The 21,962-nt window shown below is 54.8% G+C and overlaps 1 protein-coding gene across 3 annotated transcripts in view; it reads right to left on the bottom strand.

The window, feature by feature from the left end:
* The window catches only part of LOC119957193 (interleukin-12 receptor subunit beta-2-like), a 105,020-nt gene extending 83,446 nt beyond the window's left edge, over positions 1–21,574 (bottom strand). For 2 of the 3 annotated variants that reach the window (XM_038785001.1, XM_038785004.1), the window contains exons 1-2: positions 21,432–21,574; positions 2,779–2,893 (exon numbers count right to left, since the gene is read on the bottom strand). The gene's annotated coding sequence lies outside the window, so the exon portion shown is untranslated. Of the gene's footprint in view, positions 1–2,778; positions 2,894–3,027; positions 3,046–21,431 lie in introns of those variants that run through there. The other variant, XM_038785002.1, reaches the window with a different exon arrangement.
* Between the last annotated feature and the right edge of the window lie 388 nt (positions 21,575–21,962).

The following is a 21,962-nucleotide window of genomic DNA, read 5'->3' as shown; positions in this document are numbered from 1 at the left end:
TAGTTAGACCGGAGCCCTGCAACGTACACATCACGGACAGCGAGTTCCATATGCTGGGAGGCAGTTACAGCCTGAAAGTTACATTCCCGTGCAAGGGCTTTTAAATTGCGCAGGTAGTCCTCTAGCGACTCTGCGGGGTGCTGGCAGCGGGTGGTGAAAATGTGCCGCGCGTAGACCTCGTTTACCGGCCGCACGTATAATTGGTCGAGCATAGCCAGGGCCTCGGTGTACGAGTCGGTACTGTTGAGTTGTGTAGAGATGCGATGGCTCACCCGTGCGTGCAGTAGACTGAGTTTCTGCTCCTCTGTAGTAGCGGAGGTAGCCGATGCAGCCAGGTGGGCCTTGAAACACCAAAGCCAGTGTAGAAAGATTTCCTTCGCCTCTGCAGCCTGCGGGTCGAGTTCTAGTCGATCAGGTTTGAGGGCTGATTCCATAGTGGTTTTCTTAAGTCTATTAAATTGATGTGACCATCAATTCACTCCAGACACGATAGGAAGTAACCTGTGGCTTTAATAGACTTACAACTGAGCCTGCCTGCGACCAGAAGAACTGAGGGCAGGCTCACAAGGCTACAGCACTTTATACTTCCAGTAGTGGGAGGGGCCATGGGCGGAGCCGAGGGTGGAGCCGAGGGTGGAGCCCTGTACAAGCTCCTCATCTCCCCCTGTGGGCAGAGCCGTGCAACGGCTCACAGACAGGGCCCACAAGGACACAATACTATACAGTGTGAACGCAATACTATACAGTGTGAATTACATGAAGTACATTCACCACATGTGGTAAACACTGTTACTTTATTGTATATATTGTTTGTTGTCTCTGCTGGCTCGGCCTGTGGCTCCTCCCCTCAGGCTCTGTATAAAGGTGGCCGACCTCTGGCCCTGCCCCAGTTCGGGATCAGTTACCAGCAGGTTCTCGTTTAGCTTATTAAAGCCACAGTTTTGTTCCACAACTCGTCTTTGTTATAATTGATGGCACATCACCCATGGTCCCTTAACCCCTCCCAGTCCCATTGACCCTTCACTGCTCCCAGACCCACTGACCCTTCACCCCTTCCAGATCCACTGACCTTTCACCCCTGCCAGTCCCACTGACCCTTCACCGCTCTCAGTCCCACTGACTCTTCACCACTCCGAGCCCCATTGACCCTTCACCCCACCCAGACCCACTGACCCTTCCTTGACCCCTTCCAGACCCATTGACCCTTCACCGCTCTCAGTCCCACTGACTCTTCACCCCTCCGAGCCCCATTGACCCTTCACCCCACCCAGACCCACTGACCCTTCACCCCTCCCAGACCCATTGACCCTTCACCACTCCCAGACCCACTGACCCTTCCTTCACCCCTTCCAGATCCACTGACCCTTCACCCCTGCCAGTCCCACTGACCCTTCACTGCTCTCAGTCCCATTGACTCTTCACCCCTCCGAGCCCCATTGACCCTTCACCCCACCCAGACCCACTGACCCTTCACCCCTCCCAGACCCATTGACCCTTCACCACTCCCAGACCCACTGACCCTTCCTTCACCCCCTCCCAGACCCACTGACCCTTCACCCCTCCCAGTCCCATTGACCCTTCACCGCTCCCAGACCCACTGACCCTTCATCCCTCCCAAACCCACTGACCCTTCCTTCATCCCTCCCAGATCCACTGACCCTTCACCCCTCCAAGTCCCATTGACCCTTCACCCCTCCCAGATCCACTAACCCTTCACCCCTCCAAGTCCCATTGACCTTTCACCGCTCCCAGACCCACTGACCCTTCACCTCTCCCAGACCCATTGACCCTTAACCACTCCCAGACCCACTGACCCTTCACCCCTCCCAGACCCACTGACCCTTCACCCCTCCAAGTCCCATTGACCTTTCACCGCTCCCAGACCCACTGACCCTTCACCTCTCCCAGACCCATTGACCCTTCACCCCTCCCAGACCCACTGACCCTTCACCTCTCCCAGACTCACTGACCCTTCACCGCTCCCAGTCCCACTGACCCTTCACCCCTCCCAGACCCACTGATCCTTCACCCCTCCCAGACCCACTGACCCTTCACCCCTCCCAGACCCACTGACCCTTCACCCCTCCCAGATCCACTGACCCTTCACCGCTCCCAGACCCACTGACCCTTCACCCCTCCCAGTCCCACTGACTCTTCACCCCTCCCAGTCCCATTGACCTTTACCCCTCCGAGACTCATTGACCTTTCATCCCACCCAGACCCACTGACCCTTCACCCCTCCGAGTCCCATTGACCCTTCACCCCTTCCAGACCCACTGACCCTTCACCCCTTCCAGTCCCACGGACCCTTCACCCCTCCCAGACCCACTGACCCTTCACCCCTTCCAGTCCCACTGACCCTTCACCCCTCCCAGTCCCATTGATTCTTCCTCCTCTGTCCCACTGACCCTCCACACCTCTCTGTCCCACTGACCTATGAACCTTGTCAGTCCCACTGACCCTTCACCCTTTCCAGTTCCACTGACTATTCTTTCAATCCCACTGACCCTTCACCCCTGTCACTGACCCTTCACACCTCTCACTGACCTTTTACCCCTCCAAGTCCCACTGACCCTTCACCCCTCTGTCCCACTGACCCTTCACCCCTCTGTCCCACTGACCCTTCAGCTCTCCCAGTCCCACTGACCTTTCACCTTTTCTAATTCCACTGGCCACGTACCCCACCTGGTTGAATAACTGACCCCTCTCTCGGACGTTTGACCTCTGTCCCACCCTGGTGTCCCCAGTTGCTCGACATGGGAAGTGGGTTATTAGTACCTGCAGCAATTGAGTGCCTCCGTTACTGCTCGTGTCTGGCCGCTTGTTTCACTGTTTACGCAAGTGGATCCTTCAGTGGAGGAACTCTGTCTTTCCTGTGACTGAGCCGCAATCTCTAGAATGAGAAAAATTAAATTTACCACAAGCTGGAGTCTTCAATCTTGCAAAATGTCGTGAACTGATAAATATCCAGCCTCAGCATCAGACTGATGGATTGACTGCTGAAACACCGATATGTACAGCACTTACCCACATTCACAGAACCTCCATATTAACTAACAAAGCTAAACACACTCACTAACTGTGGAAATCATAACAGAGAGAGAGCCAGAAAGAGAGTGAGCAAGATCTGGAGATCCACAAGGGAATTTAGATTGAGAATAGAGATTATCACAGCGTTTGGCGTAAAAGAGAGATAAAGAGATAGACAATAGTAGAGAAAGTGTTGGAGAGATTGACTTCAGATGACAGAAAAAAGAAGTTTCTTTGTTGCCTGATTTCCAGAAGTTAGTCACATGCTGAGCCCTGAGATATTATTAAAGTTTCATTCTCATATATGGGTGTCAAGGGCAAGGCCAGCCTCGAGTCCAGTTCAGCTTGATTGTCAGAGGGCAGTTAAGAGGGTTATGTAGAGGCACAGAAACTATGCAATTGTTTAAATTACCAGGGGGAAGTTCCATGTCGCTGGTCCATGCTTAACTTTGTTTCCTGGCTGTTTCCTGATGAGCTGACCCACCCAGGGCAGCGGAATTGCTGATTCCGGTTTATTAATAATAATAATAATAATAATAGCATCCTGTTGCCAAAATTCCTTTGCTAGAAACTGGGCTAGTTATCAAAAGGCTGCAGAAATACTGAGCAGAGCTGGGCTGTGCAAATGAGAAATCCCCCAGCAGCTCCCAGTACCCAGCCCTGTGATACTGGAGGGGATACCAGGGGCCCAAGGAAAGGTAAACATTGCTCAGCCTCTGAGCACTGCCCACTGTTGTGCTGCAGGCTCCATGTGGACACCCACACCCCCAGTCTTCAGCTGCCCACTGTCTTGTATCTGTACAATCTCACATACTTTCGATCAGTGCATTGATCAAACGTTTTACCCAGGTGTCTTTATTGACGAAGCAAACAAAGGTCATCACAAGTATAAAATAAACCAACTTTTACTAGCAACATTTGCCCTGGAATTCACCCAATGACATTTGCTGAAGATTCCAAGATTTGTCAGACTACCTGTAAAGGTGACTTTGATCGAGCCGTGGGTCTGATTCTCTGAGTTTGTCAGGTCCGTCACGGCGATAGTTGGTCTCGAAAACAGCTTCCTTCCGTTTCTGGTCTTGATTGCTTCTGCATGGAGTCTTCCCTGGGGTGTGCCTTGGGACACCTTCCTTTACCCCCTCCCTCCCCACACTCCCACAAACCTCTCTAGCGTCCGGTCAGTGAGTTCTCAGGCGGGGGCCTAACACCCGGTGGGTCTCTTGATGCCCTTTTGACAGGGCACCGAGACCCATTCCGGGTGCCCGAGAGGCTGGGTTGGTCTGGGCTGCCCAAAACAAATCAGTGTACAACAAAAAAATCGAGGATCTTCTGATGGGCCACTGACAGGCAGGACCAGACATGGCCTGGCAGTTTGTCTGTCGGTTGTGTCTTTGACTTTTGTTGTTGAAAATACAGGAAAATGTGTCATTTGAAACATGGGAGTCTGGCAATATCTGGTCTGAGAGAAACATCAGAGGATACAGGGAAAGATCCCATAAAGGGTTAATAGCAGCTGCAAAGAACAGGATTAAAAAATGCAGATTCTTTCTCTCAAGCAGGCTTAGCAAACACACAGGATTCTTGTATTAAGCTAAAAACAATGGTTCACACCTTTATGGAAAGTATTTTAGGAAGCATCTGGAAAAGGAAAGGATTAGGTTCATTTGAATTTGGTGTCAATTCTAAGTTTGAAATTCTACTAACATCAAGTAAATTAAAGAAAATTGGAGACAACCTGTCTTCGAGAAACACAATTTAAAGTCAAAATCAAAGGCAAAGTTATGGGGCGCGATTCTCCCATATGGGGAGAAATCGTAAGGCTGGCGTCAAATCCGGGCGGGTTTGACGCCAGCGCGCCCCTTCCCGACCAGGAACCGATTCTGGTCCCCGGTCGGGGCTAGCAGCCCGACGCCGTAAACTCCGGCATCGCGGGCTTAACGAATTTTGTTAAGCCCGCTTGCCAGAGTTAGCGCCGGCTGACGCGTCATATGACGTCAGCCGCGCATGCGCGGATTGGAAGACTCCAACCCGCGCATACGCGGATGACGTCATCGCGCATTTGCGTGAAACCCGCGCATGCGCGGGCCGGGATGCCCCTCAGCCGCCCCGCGAAGTGATACAGCGGGGCGGCGGAGGGACAAAGAGTGCGCGGGCATCGGGCCCGCTGCCCGCGATCGGTGCCCACCGATCTCGGGCCCATGGCACCCTTGGCACGGCCGTGGTACTGCCGTGCCAATCGGTGCCATGGTTTTAAAGATCGAGAGTTTACGGCCGTTTTTACGAACGGCCAGACCAGGTGTGTTTCCCATTCGTAAAAACAGCCGTAAAGGGCTGGGAACTCGGCCCATCGAACAGCTGAGAATCGCTGCCGGCCGTAAAGAAACGGCGGCAGCGATTCGTATCGGGAGTCGGGCGTGGGGGGGGGGGGGGGAGAATAGCGGGAGGGCGTCGGAACAGCGTGGCCATAAAATTTTACGAGCCACGCTATTCTCCGCACCGTCGGGAGTGCGGAGAATCGCGCCCATGAGTTGGGGACAATTGGAAAATTAAACTATCGAAATGACAGGAATTAAAAATAACACCTCTTGAAACCAAAGCATTTTGAATATCACAACGGAACTTTGAAGATCACAAAGGACAATGTAATCAGATCTGAGAGGTGAGGCTATGCTCAAAATGAATACTTACTTGTATTAGAATGTTTAGATCAAAGATACTTTTTAACAATCAAAGTCAATTGACAATAAGGTAATAAAAACTTGATAATTGTTAGAAAGAGGTTATAAATCCAGGGACAAAGCGCAGAGCGGAACCAGAACTCAGAGAGAGGAGAGAGGAGAGAAGCATATTCAGCTCTCACAGCTCGGTCATGGGAAAGATGAGACAAGCAGCCGAGTTTAAACAGCTATACATCTAAGGAAGACTAGAATTTAAACAGGAATCAGAGCCAGCTGAGAGATAGCTAGCAGAGCCAGCTCTTATAGCTCAGTACATGGATCGACAAGACACAGCAACAGAGCTAACCAGCGAATACATCTCAAGAAGACCAGACTTTAAAGAGATTGATTGTCAAGGTGGGCCTGAAGGTCCCTTCAACCAACCAGAAGGATCCAGAAGCAAGATCTTTTCACCTTTCTGTAAAGAAAGTGTTTGCAGCTTTTAAAAGAAAAAAATAAATAAAATAGCTTAATTTAACCTGAAATAGTGGTTATTCCTAAAGTTTACTTTACTTACTTAGCAATGCAGGACCCAGGACATCAATGCTACTAAGTGGTAAGTAGATAAAATCTTCGGTGAAGGTATGGGTTAAACCGGGGGATAACTTGAACATATAGTTTGACCTGAATAGCACCCACCGAAGCCTGCATCGGAGTCAGGGAGTGAGAATCCTTGTTCACTATTTAGAATGTCGGCCCTTTTTGGTATAGGGGGAATTCTAAGAATAGTGGTGAGTTTTCAAAAACACTTTGGTCCAATCTGAATTTCCACCAGCCACTCTGAGGTTTGATTTAAAATGTCCAATTATTTAATTTAAAATATCCAATATAATCAGGCCTAAAACAAGGCCATGCCTGGATACCACAGTTATGTCCAGAACATGACCATCAACTGAAGCAATGTACCCCAGGGAGAGTCGGGAGAGGGGGAACTGTACCCCAGGGAGAGTCAGGAGAGGGGGAACTGTACCCAGGGAGAGTCGGGAGAGGGGGAACTGTACCCCAGGGGGAGTCAGGAGAGGGGGAACTGTACCCCAGGGAGAGTCGGGAGAGGGGGAACTGTACCCCAGGGAGAGTCAGGAGAGGGGGAACTATACCCCAGGGAGAGTCAGGAGAGGGGGAACTGTACCCCAGGGAGAGTCAGGAGAGGGGGAACTGTACCCCAGGGAGAGTCAGGAGAGGGGGAACTGTACCCCAGGGAGAGTCAGGAGTGGGGGAACTGTACCCCAGGGAGGGTCAGGAGAGGGGGAACTGAACACCAGGGAGAGTCAGGAGAGAGGGAACTGTACCCCAGGGAGAGTCAGGAGAGGGGGAACTGAACACCAGGGAGAGTCAGGAGAGAGGGAACTGTACCTAGGGAGAGTCAGGAGAGGGGGAACTGTACCCCAGGGAGAGTCAGGAGAGGGGGAACTGAACACCAGGGAGAGTCAGGAGAGAGGGAACTGTACTCCAGGGAGAGTCGGGAGAGGGGGAACTGTACCCCAGGGAGAGTCAGGGGGAACTGTACCCCAGGGAGAGACGGGAGAGGGGGAACTGTACCCCAGGGAGAGTCAGGAGAGGGGAAACTGTACCCCAGGGAGAGTCAGGAGAGGGGGAACTGAACCCCAGGGAGAGTCAGGAGAGAGGGAACTGTACCCCAGGGAGAGTCAGGAGAGGGGGAACTGTACCCCAGGGAAAGTCAGGAGAGGGGGAACTGTACCCCAGGGAGAGTCAGGAGAGGGGGAACTGTACCCAAGGGAGAGACAGGAGAGGGAGAACTGTACCCCAGGGGAGTCAGGAGGGGGGGGGAACTGTACCCCAGGGAGAGTCAGGAGAGGGGGAACTCTACCCCAGGGAGAGACAGGAGAGGGGGAACTGTACCCCAGGGAGAGTCAGGAGAGGGGGAACTGTACCCCAGAGAGAGTCAGGAGAGGGGGAACTGTACCCCAGAGAGAGTCAGGATAGGGGGAACTGTACCCCAGGGCGAGGCAGGAGGGGGGGAACTGTACTCCAGGGAGTCGGGAGAGGGGGAACTGTACCCCAGGGAGAGTCAGGGGGAACTGTACCCCAGGAAGAGACGGGAGAGGGGGAACTGTACCCCAGGGAGAGTCAGGAGAGGGGGAACTGTACCCCAGGGAGAGTCAGGAGAGGGGGAACTGTACCCCAGGGAGAGTCAGGAGAGGGGGGACTGTACCCCAGGGAGAGTCAGGAGAGGGGGAACTGTACCCCAGGGAGAGTCATGAGAGGGGGAACTGTACCCCAGGGAGAGTTAGGATAGGGGGAACTGTACCCCAGGGAGAGTCAGGAGAGGGGGGACTGTACCCCAGGGAGAGTCAGGAGAGGGGGAACTGTACCCCAGGGCGAGGCAGGAGGGGGGGAACTGTACTCCAGGGTGTCGGGAGAGGGGGAACTGTACCCCAGGGACAGTCAGGGGGAACTGTACCCCAGGAAGAGACGGGAGAGGGGGAACTGTACCCCAGGGAGAGTCAGGAGAGGGGGAACTGTACCCCAGGGAGAGTCAGGAGAGGGGGAACTGTACCCCAGGGAGAGTCAGGAGAGGGGGAACTGTACCCCAGGGAGAGTCAGGAGAGGGGGGACTGTACCCCAGGGAGAGTCAGGAGAGGGGGAACTGTACCCCAGGGAGAGTCATGAGAGGGGGAACTGTACCCCAGGGAGAGTTAGGATAGGGGGAACTGTACCCCAGGGAGAGTCAGGAGAGGGGGGACTGTACCCCAGGGAGAGTCAGGAGAGGGGGAACTGTACCCCAGGGAGAGTCAGGAGAGGGGGAACTGTACCCCAGGGAGAGTCAGGAGAGGGGGGACTGTACCCCAGGGAGAGTCAGGAGAGGGGGAACTGTACCCCAGGGAGGGTCAACTTCCTGGTGAGTCGCTGGAAGATTTCTGGCACGCCCTTCTCGCCCTAGTTAGAGGGCGTTGTGACTGTCAGGCTGTTTCGGCCACGGAACACTCGAATTTACTAATGAGAGACGCTTTTGTTACGGGCATCCGCCAGCTCAACCTCGCGGCGACCAAAAGACTAGCGCGCTCACTTACTGTAGCATCACACAACATTCAGGCCTATGCCCCCGACTGCGCGGCCCACCCCCCGTGCATCGGGGACCCCATCAGTGACCGCCCTCAGCCAACCCCACACCTGTGCCGCGCGGCAGCCAACCAACCCTGGGGGGCCCAAATGCTACTTCTGTGGGCAGTCAAAATACCCCCGACAGTGCTGCCCGGCGCGGAGCACCCTCTGCAAGGCCTGTGGCAAGAAGGGACATTTTGCTGCAGTGTGCCAGGCCCGCTCAATCGCCACTATTGTCCCGGCACCCCCCACGTGCGGCCAGTGAGAGCCGCCATCTTCCCCTCCCCAGGCCACGCACGGCCCGTGGGCGCCGCCATCTTCCCCTCCTCGGACCACATGCTGCCAGTGGACACCGCCACCTTGCTCAACTCGCAACACGTGCGGCCTGTGGGCTCCGCCATCATGTTGAGTGTTTGGCCGGTAAGAATGGGAGTGGGGCAGTGACCAATGCCCACAGGGACATCCCTACACAAGAAGGTTCTTCTGTCTGCACCCACTCTGCCCCCAGCTGCCAACCTTGCACCCTTTCCATGTTTGCCCAATAGTAGTACAGGAGGTTTGGCAGTACCAGACCCACCCCCCAAGCGACGGACCCTATGGAGGCCAGTTCCACAAATCCTGGGTTTCTACCCCGCCCACACCAAGGCCGAGATCGGTTTGTCTATCCTGGCATGAAAGGAGCGATCCGAACATGAATAGGAACCTTGGCTGGATGTTCATCTTTATCATTTGCACTCTCCCAACCCGGGAGAACGGGAGTGATTCCCACCTCCGTAGGTTACCTTTCACCTCCTCCACCAGGCTAGACAGGTTCCACTTGTGGAGGTGGGCCCAGCTCTGGGCTACCTGGATCCCCAGCTATCTGAAGTTAGTCTGGGCCAGTTTGAACAGCAGCACTCCCAGCTCCACCTCCCTTTCCTGGGGGTTTACCAGGAAGATCTTGCTCTTACTCAGGTTCGAGAAGCCTCAGGAACATCAGTATCTTTCCCATGGGGGTGGGTGCTCCCTCTCTCCTCTCTGCATGCCTCTCCACCCTGCCGCTGATCTCAGCATGATAGCCAATGGTTCAATTGCCAGAGCGAACGGCAGCATGAACAATGGAGATCCCTGCCTTGTGCCTCTGGGCAGCTGGAGGTAATTTGAGCCTGTGGCATTCGTCCAGATACTTGCCATGAAGCGCTCTACAGCAGCTTCACACACGAGGTGAACCCTGGCCCAAACCCAAACCGTTCCAGTACCTCAAAGAGGTACTTCCACTCCACTGGTCAAAGGCCTTCTCTGCGTCCAGTGAGATGATCATCTCTGGTGTCTCCTCCCTGGGTGCGGTCATGACCATGTTTAGCAGACACCTGATGTTTGCCATCAGATGTCTGCCTATGACAAACCCGCTCTGACCTTCCACGGTCATTTCTGGCAGCCGTCCAGTCGCCTCGCCAGAATCTTCGCCAGAACCTTCGCTAGAACCTTCGCCAGAACCTTCGCCAGAACCTTCGCCAGAACCTTCGCCAGAACCTTCGCCAGAACCTTCGCCAGAACCTTCGCTAGAACCTTCGCCAGAACCTTCGCCAGAACCTTCGCTAGAACCTTCGCCAGAACCTTCGCCAGAACCTTCGCTAGAACCTTCACTAGAACCTTCGCTAGAACCTTCGCCAGAACCTTCGCCAGAACCTTCGCCAGAACCTTCGCCAGAACCTTCGCTAGAACCTTCGCCAGAACCTTCGCCAGAACCTTCGCCAGAACCTTCGCCAGAACCTTCGCCAGAACCTTCGCTAGAACCTTCGCTAGAACCTTCGCTAGAACCTTCGCCAGAACCTTCGCCAGAACCTTCGCTAGAACCTTCGCCAGAACCTTCGCCAGAACCTTCGCCAGAACCTTCGCTAGAACCTTCGCTAGAACCTTCTCCAGAACCTTCGCCAGAACCTTCGCCAGAACCTTCGCTAGAACCTTCGCTAGAACCTTCGCCAGAACCTTCCCCAGAACCTTTGCCAGAACCTTCGCCAGAACCTTCGCCAGAACCTTCGCCAGAACCTTCGCTAGAACCTTCGCTAGAACCTTCGCCAGAACCTTCGCTAGAACCTTCGCCAGAACCTTCGCCAGAACCTTCGCCAGAACCTTCGCCAGAACCTTCGCTAGAACCTTCGCCAGAACCTTCGCCAGAACCTTCGCCAGAACCTTCGCCAGAACCTTCGCTAGAACCTTCTCCAGAACCTTCGCCAGAACCTTCGCCAGAACCTTCGCCAGAACCTTCGCTAGAACCTTTGCAGCAGTGTTCAGGAGTCAGATAGATCTGTATGACCCACACTCTGCAGGGGCCGGCGCGGAGGAACACAGCCCCCCCTCCCCCGGGATAAGGTCGCCCGCCGATCGGTAGGCCCTGATCGTGGGCCTGGCCAAAGTGAAGGCCCCCCGGAGTCGGATGCCCCCTCTCCCACACCAGGACAACCCCCTGCGGCATGAACGCTGAGGTCCCGCCAGGTAGGAGCACACACGAACGGCGCCAGCGGGACTTGGCCGAACTCAGTGGGCATTCAGCCTGTCGAGCGTGGAGAATTGCCGGGAGGACCGGGTTGAGCGACCCCCGACTGGCACTGCGCCGACACCATTGGCACCGATTCTCCGGTCGCCGGAGAATGGCGGACCGGAGTCAGAGTGGCATCACGTGATCCCCGCGCGGGGTTGGAGAATCCCGCCCCCTGTATCCTGGAATATTGAGCTGCCAATCCTGCCCCTCTCTCAACCATGTCTCAGCGACAGTAATGACAACCATGTCTCAGTGACAGTAATGACAACCATGTCTCAGTGACAGTAATGGCAACCATGTCTCAGTGACAGTAATGACAACCATGTCTCAGTGACAGTAATGACAACCATGTCTCAGTGACAGTAATGGCAACCATGTCTCAGTGACAGTAATGGCAACCATGTCTCAGTGACAGTAATGGCAACCATGTCTCAGTGACAGTAATGACAACCATGTCTCAGTGACAGTAATGGCAACCATGTCTCAGTCACAGTAATGACAACCATGTCTCAGTGACAGTAATGACAACCATGTCTCAGTGACAGTAATGACAACCATGTCTCAGTGACAGTAATGACAACCATGTCTCAGTGACAGTAATGGCAACCATGTCTCAGTGACAGTAATGACAACCATGTCTCAGTGACAGTAATGGCAACCATGTCTCAGTGACAACCATGTCTCAGTGACAGTAATGACAACCATGTCTCAGTGACAACCATGTCTCAGTGACAGTAATGGCAACCATGTCTCAGCGACAGTAATGACAACCATGTCTCAGTGACAGTAATGGCAACCATGTCTCAGTGACAGTAATGACAACCATGTCTCAGTGACAGTAATGGCAACCATGTCTCAGTGAGAGTAATGACAACCATGTCTCAGTGACAGTAATGACAACCATGTCTCAGTGACAGTAATGGCAACCATGTCTCAGTGACAGTAATGGCAACCATGTCTCAGTGACAGTAATGGCAACCATGTCTCAGTGACAGTAATGACAACCATGTCTCAGTGACAACCATGTCTCAGTGACAGTAATGGCAACCATGTCTCAGCGACAGTAATGACAACCATGTCTCAGTGACAGTAATGGCAACCATGTCTCAGTGACAGTAATGACAACCATGTCTCAGTGACAGTAATGGCAACCATGTCTCAGTGAGAGTAATGACAACCATGTCTCAGTGACAGTAATGACAACCATGTCTCAGTGACAGTAATGGCAACCATGTCTCAGTGACAGTAATGGCAACCATGTCTCAGTGACAGTAATGGCAACCATGTCTCAGTGACAGTAATGACAACCATGTCTCAGTGACAGTAATGACAACCATGTCTCAGTGACAGTAATGGCAACCATGTCTCAGTGACAGTAATGGCAACCATGTCTCAGTGACAGTAATGACAACCATGTCTCAGTGACAGTAATGACAACCATGTCTCAGTGACAGTAATGACAACCATGTGTCAGTGACAGTAATGACAACCATGTCTCAGTGACAACCATGTCTCAGTGACAGTAATGGCAACCATGTCTCAGTGACAGTAATGGCAACCATGTCTCAGTGACAGTAATGACAACCATGTCTCAGTGACAGTAATGGCAACCATGTCTCAGTGACAGTAATGACAACCATGTCTCAGTGACAGTAATGACAACCATGTCTCAGTGACAGTAATGACAACCATGTGTCAGTGAGAGTAATGACAACCATGTGTCAGTGAGAGTAATGACAACCATGTCTCAGCGAAAACCACACAAACACGGGGAGAATGTACAAACTCCACTCCAACAGTGACCCAGAGCCGGGATCGAACCTGGGACCTCAGCGCCGTGAGGCTGCAGGGCTAACCCACTGCGCTACCGTGCTGCCCCTACTTCTTCAAAATATATGGTGAGGATAGGATCCAGGTATTGTGATGAATTACACAGTCAAACAGCCTTTTGTCATTTCTGCCGAAATTAAAGAAAAGACTATTTGTGTTTATGATTTATAATTGAACTTTCATAACCTCCGCATCCTAGATTCCCTGCAGCCTCTGATGTCATTTTGAATTGTACTGATTGTGATACTGCAGTCAAACATTAGCACAGCAAGATCCCACAAATAGCAAGTTGAGAATTAGCACATCACATATTTTTATTGAGTGATTGTGGGATTAATATTGGACAGGACACAGGGGAGAACTCCCCAGCTTCTCTTCAACCACAACATGTCATCTTTTACCTTCAACTTCGAGGGCAGGTGGGGCCTCAGTTTCATTTTTTTTTTTTTTTTAAATAATTTTTATTGAAATTTTTCGATACAAACATTTACCCCTACTACATATCCCCCCTGGAAAATCCTCCCCACGCCCTTCCCCGCGCGCACCCCCCCCCCCTCCCCCCCCCACCCCCAACCCTCCCCCCCCCCCTCCCCCCCCCCCCCCCCCCCCCCCCCCGCCGCTACCAGTCTAGCAACCAAACCGTTTTTTTCCCTTTCTGCCGATGGCCTCGGGCAGTCATTGCCCGCGACCCCCCGCTGACGTGCTCCCTTCGTTGCTATCCCCCCCTCCCCCTCCCCCTCCCTTCCCCCCCCCCCCCCCTTCTCCCCGGGTTGCTGCTGTTTCGGCCTCCAGTTCCTATCTCTGATCCAGAAAGTCAAGGAAGGGCTGCCACCCGCCGGAAGAACCCCTGTACCGACCCTCTCAGGGCAAATTTGATTCTTTCCAATTGGATGAAGCTTGCCATGTCGTTTAAACCAGGTGTTAACACTTGGTGGCCTTGTGTCCCTCCACTGAATCAAGATCCTTCTCCGAGCTACCAAGGACGCAAAGGCCAATATTCCGGCCTCCCCTGCCTCCTGTACTCCTGGCTCCACCCCAACCCCAAAAATCGCTAGCCCCCACCCTGGTTTGACCCTGGTTCCCACCACTCTCGATACCGTCCCCGCCACCCCCTCCCAGAACTCTTCCAGTGCCGGGCACATCCAGAACATATGTACATGGTTCGCAGGGCTTCCCGAACACCTAACACACCTGTCCTCACCCCCGAAGAACCGACTCATCCTAGTCCCCGTCATATGGGCTCTGTGCAGCACCTTAAATTGGATGAGGCCCAACCTTGCGCACGACGACGATGAATTGACCCTCTCTAAGGCATCCGCCCATGTCCCATCTTCTATCTGCTCTCCCAGCTCCGCTTCCCACTTGTCTTTCAGCTCCTCTATCGATACCTCCTCCACCTCCTGCATTATTTTGTAGATGTCCGAGACCTTCCCTTCCCCGACCCAGACCCCTGACAGCACCCTATCACTCACCCCTCTATCGGGAAGCAAGGGAAATCCTTCCACCTGTCGTCTGGCAAATGCCTTCACCTGCAGGTATCTAAACGCGTTCCCCGGGGGGAGCTCAAATTTCTCCTCCAGCTCTCCCAGGCTCGCAAACCTCCCCTCTATGAACATGTCCCTCAGTTGCCTGATGCCCGCCCTGTGCCAGCTCTGGAATCCCCCGCCAGTGTTCCCCGGGACAAATCTGTGGTTCCCTCTCAGTGGCGCCGCCATCAGACCCCCCACTTCCCCCCTGTGTCGCCTCCACTGCCCCCAGATTTTAAGGGTGGCCGCCACTACCGGACTCGTGGTATACCTTGTGGGGGGGAGCGGCCATGGTGCCGTTACTAGCGCCCCCAGGCTTGTATTGCCGCAGGATGCCCTCTCCATACGTTTCCAAGCTGCCCCCTCCCCCTCCATCACCCACTTGCGCACCATCGATGCGTTCGCCGCCCAGTAGTATCCGGAAAGATTGGGTAGCGCTAATCCTCCACTGTCCCTACTCCGTTCCAAGAAAATCCTGGGGCCTCAGTTTCATGTCTCATCAGGAATATGGCACCTCTGAGAAAGAAGCCCACCCTCATGACTGTCCCTCCATCAGTGAGGCACTCCCTCGGTACTGTCCCTCCATCAGTGAGACACTCCCTCGGTACTGTCCCTCCATCAGTGAGACACTCCCTCGGTACTGTCCCTCCATCAGTGAGACACTCCCTCGGTACTGTCCCTCCATCAGTGAGACACTCCCTCGGTACTGTCCCTCCATCAGTGAGACACTCCCTCGGTACTGTCCCTCCATCAGTGAGACACTCCCTCGGTACTGTCCCTCCATCAGTGAGACACTCCCTCGGTACTGTCCCTCCATCAGTGAGACACTCCCTCGGTACTGTCCCTCCATCAGTGAGACACTCCCTCGGTATTGGCACAATCACAATACAGAGTTAAATCAGCACAGACCCTCTATTAGTTCAGTTTTCCCTCAGCACCGTCCCTCTGACATTGCGGCACTCCCTCAGTACTGACCCTCTGACAGTGAGGCACTCCCTCAGTACTGACCCTCTGACAGTGCAGCACTCCCTCAGTACTGACCCTCTGACAGTGCAGCACTCCCTCAGTACTGACCCTCTGACAGTGCGACACTCCCTCAGTACTGACTATCTGACAGTGCAGCACTCCCTCAGTACTGACCCTCTGACAGTGCGGCACTCCCTCAGTACTGACCCTCTGACAGTGTGGCACTCCCTCAGTACTGACTATCTGACAGTGCAGCACTCCCTCAGTACTGACCCTCTGACAGTGCGGCACTCCCTCAGTACTAACCCTCTGACAGTGCAGCACTCCCTCAGTACTGACTCTCTGACAGTGCAGCACTCCCACAGTACTGACCCTCTGACAGTGCAGCACTCCCACAGTACTGACTCTCTGACAGTGCAGCACTCCCACAGTACTGACCCTCTGACAGTGCAGCACTCCCTCAGTACTGACCCTCTGACAGTGCGGCACTCCCTCAGTACTGACTATCTGACAGTGCAGCGCTCCCTCAGTACTGACCCTCTGACAGTGCGGCACTCGCTCAGTACTGACCCTCTGACAGTGCGGCTCCCTCAGTACTGACCCTCTGACAGTGCGGCACTCGCTCAGTACTGACCCTCTGACAGTGCAGCACTCCCTTAGTACTGACCCTCTGACAGAGCGGCTCCCTCAGTACTGACCCTCTGACAGTGCGGCACTCCCTCAGTACTGACCCGCTGACAGTGCAGCAGCCCCTCAGTACTGACCCTCTGACAGTGCAGCACTCCCTCAGTACTGACCCTCTGACAGTGCAGCACTCCCACAGTACTGACCCTCTGACAGTGCGGCACTCCCTCAGTACTGACCCTCTGACAGTGCAGCGCTCCCTCAGTACTGACCCTCTGACAGTGCAGCACTCCCACAGTACTGACCCTCTGACAGTGCAGCACTCCCTCAGTACTGACCCTCTGACAGTGCGGCACTCCCTCAGTACTGACTATCTGACAGAGCAGCGCTCCCTCAGTACTGACCCTCTGACAGTGCGGCACTCGCTCAGTACTGACCCGCTGACAGTGCAGCACTCCCTCAGTCCTGACCCTCTGACAGTGCGGCATTCCCTCAGTACTGACCCTCTGACAGTGCAGCACTCCCTCAGTACTGACCCTCTGACAGGGCAGCACTCCCTCAGTACTGACCCTCTGACAGTGCAGCACTCCCTCAGTACTGACCCGCTGACAGTGCAGCAGCCCCTCAGTACTGACCCTCTGACAGTGCAGCACTCCCTCAGTACTGACCCCCTGACAGTGCGGCACTCCCTCAGTATGACCCGCTGACAGTGAGGCACTCCCTCAGTACTGACCCTCTGACAGTGCAGCACTCCCTCAGTACTGACCCTCTGACAGTGCAGCGCTCCCTCAGTACTGACCCTCTGACGGTGCAGCGCTCCCTCAGTACTGACCCTCTGACGGTGCAGCACTCCCTCAGTACTGACCCTCTGACAGTGCAGCAGCCCCTCAGTACTGACCCTCTGACAGTGCAGCGCTCCCTCAGTCCTGACCCTCTGACAGTGCGGCACTCCCTCAGTACTGACTATCTGACAGAGCAGCGCTCCCTCAGTACTGACCCTCTGACAGTGCAGCGCTCCCTCAGTACTGACCCTCTGACAGTGCAGCACTCCCTCAGTACTGACCCTCTGACAGTGCAGCACTCCCTCAGTACTGACCCTCTGACAGTGCAGCACTCCCTCAGTACTGACCCTCTGACAGTGCAGCACTCCCTCAGTACTGACCCGCTGACAGTGCAGCAGCCCCTCAGTACTGACCCTCTGACAGTGCAGCACTCCCTCAGTAGTGACCCCCTGACAGTGCAGCACTCCCTCAGTACTGACCCGCTGACAGTGCGGCAGTCCCTCAGTACTGACCCTCTGACAGTGCAGCGCTCCCTCAGTACTGACCCTCTGACAGTGCAGCACTCCCACAGTACTGACCCTCTGACAGTGCAGCGCTCCCTCAGTACTGACCCTCTGACAGTGCAGCACTCCCTCAGTACTGACTCTCTGACAGTGCAGCAGCCCCTCAGTACTGACCCTCTGACAGTGCAGCACTCACTCAGTACTGACCCTCTGACAGTGCAGCACTCCCTCAGTACTGACCCTCTGACAGTGCGGCTCCCTCAGTACTGACCCTCTGACAGTGCGGCACTCCCTCAGTACTGACTATCTGACAGTGCAGCGCTCCCTCAGTCCTGACCCTCTGACAGTGCGGCGCTCCCTCAGTACTGACACTCTGACAGTGCAGCACTCCCTCAGTACTGACCCTCTGACAGTGCGCGCTCCCTCAGTACTGACCCTCTGACAGTGCAGCACTCCCTCAGTACTGACCCTCTGACAGTGCAGCGCTCCCTCAGTACTGACCCTCTGACAGTGCAGCATTCCCTCAGTACTGACTCTCTGACAGTGCGGCACTCCCTCAGTACTGACCCTCTGACAGTGCAGCAGCCCCTCAGTACTGACCCTCTGACAGTGCAGCACTCCCTCAGTACTGACCCCCTGACAGTGCAGCACTCCCTCAGTACTGACCCTCTGACAGTGCGGCACTCCCTCAGTATGACCCGCTGACAGTGAGGCACTCCCTCAGTACTGACCCTCTGACAGTGCAGCACTCCCTCAATACTGACCCTCTGACAGTGCAGCTCCCTCAGTACTGACCCTCTGACAGTGCGGCACTCCCTCAGTACTGACCCTCTGACAGCGCGGCACTCCCTCAGTACTGACTCTCTGACAGTGCGGCACTCCCTCAGTACTGACCCTCTGACAGTGCGGCACTCCCTCAGTACTGACCCTCTGACAGTGCAGCATTCCCTCAGTACTGACCCTCTGACAGTGCAGCACTCCCTCAGTACTGACCCTCTGACAGTGCGGCACTCCCTCAGTACTGACCCTCCATCAGTGAGACACTCCCTCGGTACTGTCCCTCCATCAGTGAGGCACTCCCTCGGTACTGACCCTCCATCAGTGAGACACTCCCTCGGTACTGTCCCTCCATCAGTGAGGCACTCCCTCGGTACTGTCCCTCCATCAGTGAGACACTCCCTCAGTACTGTCCCTCCATCAGTGAGATACTCCCTCGGTACTGACCCTCCATCAGTGAGACACTCCCTCGGTACTGACCCTCCATCAGTGAGACACTCCCTCGGTACTGTCCCTCCATCAGTGAGACACTCCCTCAGTACTGACCCTCTGACAGTGCGGCACTCCCTCAGTACTGAACCTCTGACAGTGCGGCACTCCCTCAGTACTGACCCTCTGACAGTGCGGCACTCCCTCAGTACTGACCCTCTGACAGTGCGGCACTCCCTCAGTATGACCCGCTGACAGTGCAGCACTCCCTCAGTACTGACCCTCTGACAGTGCAGCACTCCCTCAGTACTGACCCTCTGACAGTGCAGCGCTCCCTCAGTATGACCCGCTGACAGTGCAGCACTCCCTCAGTACTGACCCTCTGACAGTGCAGCACTCCCTCAGTACTGACCCTCTGACAGTGCAGCACTCCCTCAGTACTGACCCTCTGACAGTGCGCGCTCCCTCAGTACTGACCCTCTGACAGTGCAGCACTCCCTCAGTACTGACCCTCTGACAGTGCAGCGCTCCCTCAGTACTGACCCTCTGACAGTGCAGCATTCCCTCAGTACTGACTCTCTGACAGTGCGGCACTCCCTCAGTACTGACCCTCTGACAGTGCAGCAGCCCCTCAGTACTGACCCTCTGACAGTGCAGCACTCCCTCAGTACTGACCCCCTGACAGTGCAGCACTCCCTCAGTACTGACCCTCTGACAGTGCGGCACTCCCTCAGTACAGACCCTCTGACAGTGCGGCACTCCCTCAGTATGACCCGCTGACAGTGAGGCACTCCCTCAGTACTGACCCTCTGACAGTGCAGCACTCCCTCAATACTGACCCTCTGACAGTGCAGCTCCCTCAGTACTGACCCTCTGACAGTGCGGCACTCCCTCAGTACTGACCCTCTGACAGCGCGGCACTCCCTCAGTACTGACTCTCTGACAGTGCGGCACTCCCTCAGTACTGACCCTCTGACAGTGCGGCACTCCCTCAGTACTGACCCTCTGACAGTGCAGCATTCCCTCAGTACTGACCCTCTGACAGTGCAGCAGCCCCTCAGTACTGACCCTCTGACAGTGCAGCACTCCCTCAGTACTGACCCTCTGACAGTGCAGCACTCCCTCAGTACTGACCCTCTGACAGTGCAGCCCTCCCTCAGTACTGACCCTCTGACAGTGCAGCACTCCCTCAGTACTGACCCTCTGACAGTGCAGCACTCCCTCAGTACTGACCCTCTGACAGTGCAGCACTCCCTCAGTACTGACCCTCTGACAGTGCGGCACTCCCTCAGTACTGACCCTCTGACAGTGCGGCACTCCCTCAGTACTGAACCTCTGACAGTGCAGCACTCCCTCAGTACTGACCCTCTGACAGTGCGGCACTCCCTCAGTACTGAACCTCTGACAGTGCGGCACTCCCTTAGTACTGACCCTCTGACAGTGCGGCACTCCCTCAGTACTGACCCTCTGACAGTGCGGCACTCCCTCAGTATGACCCGCTGACAGTGCAGCACTCCCTCAGTACTGACCCTCTGACAGTGCAGCACTCCCTCAGTACTGACCCTCTGACAGTGCAGCACTCCCTCAGTACTGACCCTCTGACAGTGCAGCACTCCCTCAGTATGACCCTCTGACAGTGCGGCACTCCCTCAGTACTGACCCTCTCACAGTGCGGCACTCCCTCAGTACTGACCCTCTGACAGTGCAGCACTCCCTCAGTACTGACCCTCTGACAGTGCGGCACTCCCTCAGTACTGACCCTCTCACAGTGCGGCACTCCCTCAGTACTGACCCTCTGACAGTGCAGCACTCCCTCAGTACTGACCCTCTGACAGTGCAGCGCTCCCTCAGTATGACCCGCTGACAGTGCAGCACTCCCTCAGTACTGACCCTCTGACAGTGCAGCACTCCCTCAGTACTGACCCTCTGACAGTGCGGCACTCCCTCAGTATGACCCGCTGACAGTGCAGCACTCCCTCAGTACTGACCCTCTGACAGTGCAGCACTCCCTCAGTACTGACCCTCTGACAGTGCAGCACTCCCTCAGTACTGACCCTCTGACAGTGCAGCACTCCCTCAGTACTGACCCTCTGACAGTGCGGGGCTCCCTCAGTACTGACCCTCTGACAGTGCAGCACTCCCTCAGTACTGACCCTCTGACAGTGCAGCACTCCCTCAGTATGACCCGCTGACAGTGCAGCACTCCCTCAGTACTGACCCTCTGACAGTGCAGCACTCCCTCAGTATGACCCGCTGACAGTGCGGCACTCCCTCAGTACTGACCCTCTGACAGTGCGGCACTCACTCAGTACTGACCCTCTGACAGTACGGCGCTCCCTCAGTACTGACCCTCTGACAGTGCGGCACTCCCTCAGTACTGACCCTCTGACAGTGCGGCACTCCCTCAGTACTGACCCTCTGACAAGTGCAGCACTCCCTCAGTACTGACCCTCTGACAGTGCAGCAGTCCCTCAGTATGACCCTCTGACAGTGCAGCACTCCCTCAGTACTGGAATACAGGCCTTGATGTGCTCAGATGTCTGGAGTGGAACCCATTTCCTCTCGAGACTGATGTGAATGCTCTGAACTGAAGCCAGCCTCGCAGAATATACTGGACGACTGCGCTGAGGTATTGAAGGTGGCTGCTACCATTGGCCGCTTACCTCTCTGGACTGTGTGTTGCAGTGACAGTGAAGAGGTCCATGAATTGAAAAACAGTTGTCAATACCGAGAAGCCGTCAGGCAGTATTGGAGAAACTTCTGAGAATGAAGAGGTTAGAATTCGGAGAAGTCGCGCAAGTGGCAAGCCACAAGTAACAGGAAGTGATTTAGACTGACTGACGCTGACATCCTATTCATTTAACTCCCCAGTGATGAATGTCATTTTGGGCATAGCAACAGGATGTACAAAAGCAATGTAGTGAGCCCAGATCAAAACCCTGAGTGATAGAGTGTAGGCCACCCTCCAGATTTAGCCTGGAGGCTCCGGGGATTCATTTTGGTAGAAAGAATTTGAATGCGGATTACAGGGTCAATGAGGAATGTGGAGGAACAGAGAGATCTTGGGGTTCATCTCCATAGATCTCTGAAGGTTGCCACTCAAGTGGATAGAGCCATGAAGGAGGCCTATAGTGTGTTAGCGTTTATTAACAGGGGGCTTGAGTTTAAGAGCCGCGGGGTTATGCTGCAACTGT

Source organism: Scyliorhinus canicula, chromosome 25 (genome assembly GCF_902713615.1).
Source record: "Scyliorhinus canicula chromosome 25, sScyCan1.1, whole genome shotgun sequence".
Classification (NCBI taxonomy): domain Eukaryota; kingdom Metazoa; phylum Chordata; class Chondrichthyes; order Carcharhiniformes; family Scyliorhinidae; genus Scyliorhinus; species Scyliorhinus canicula.
The sequence above is the reverse complement of the archived record's forward strand: the minus strand, read 5'-3'. Positions and strand labels throughout refer to the sequence as shown.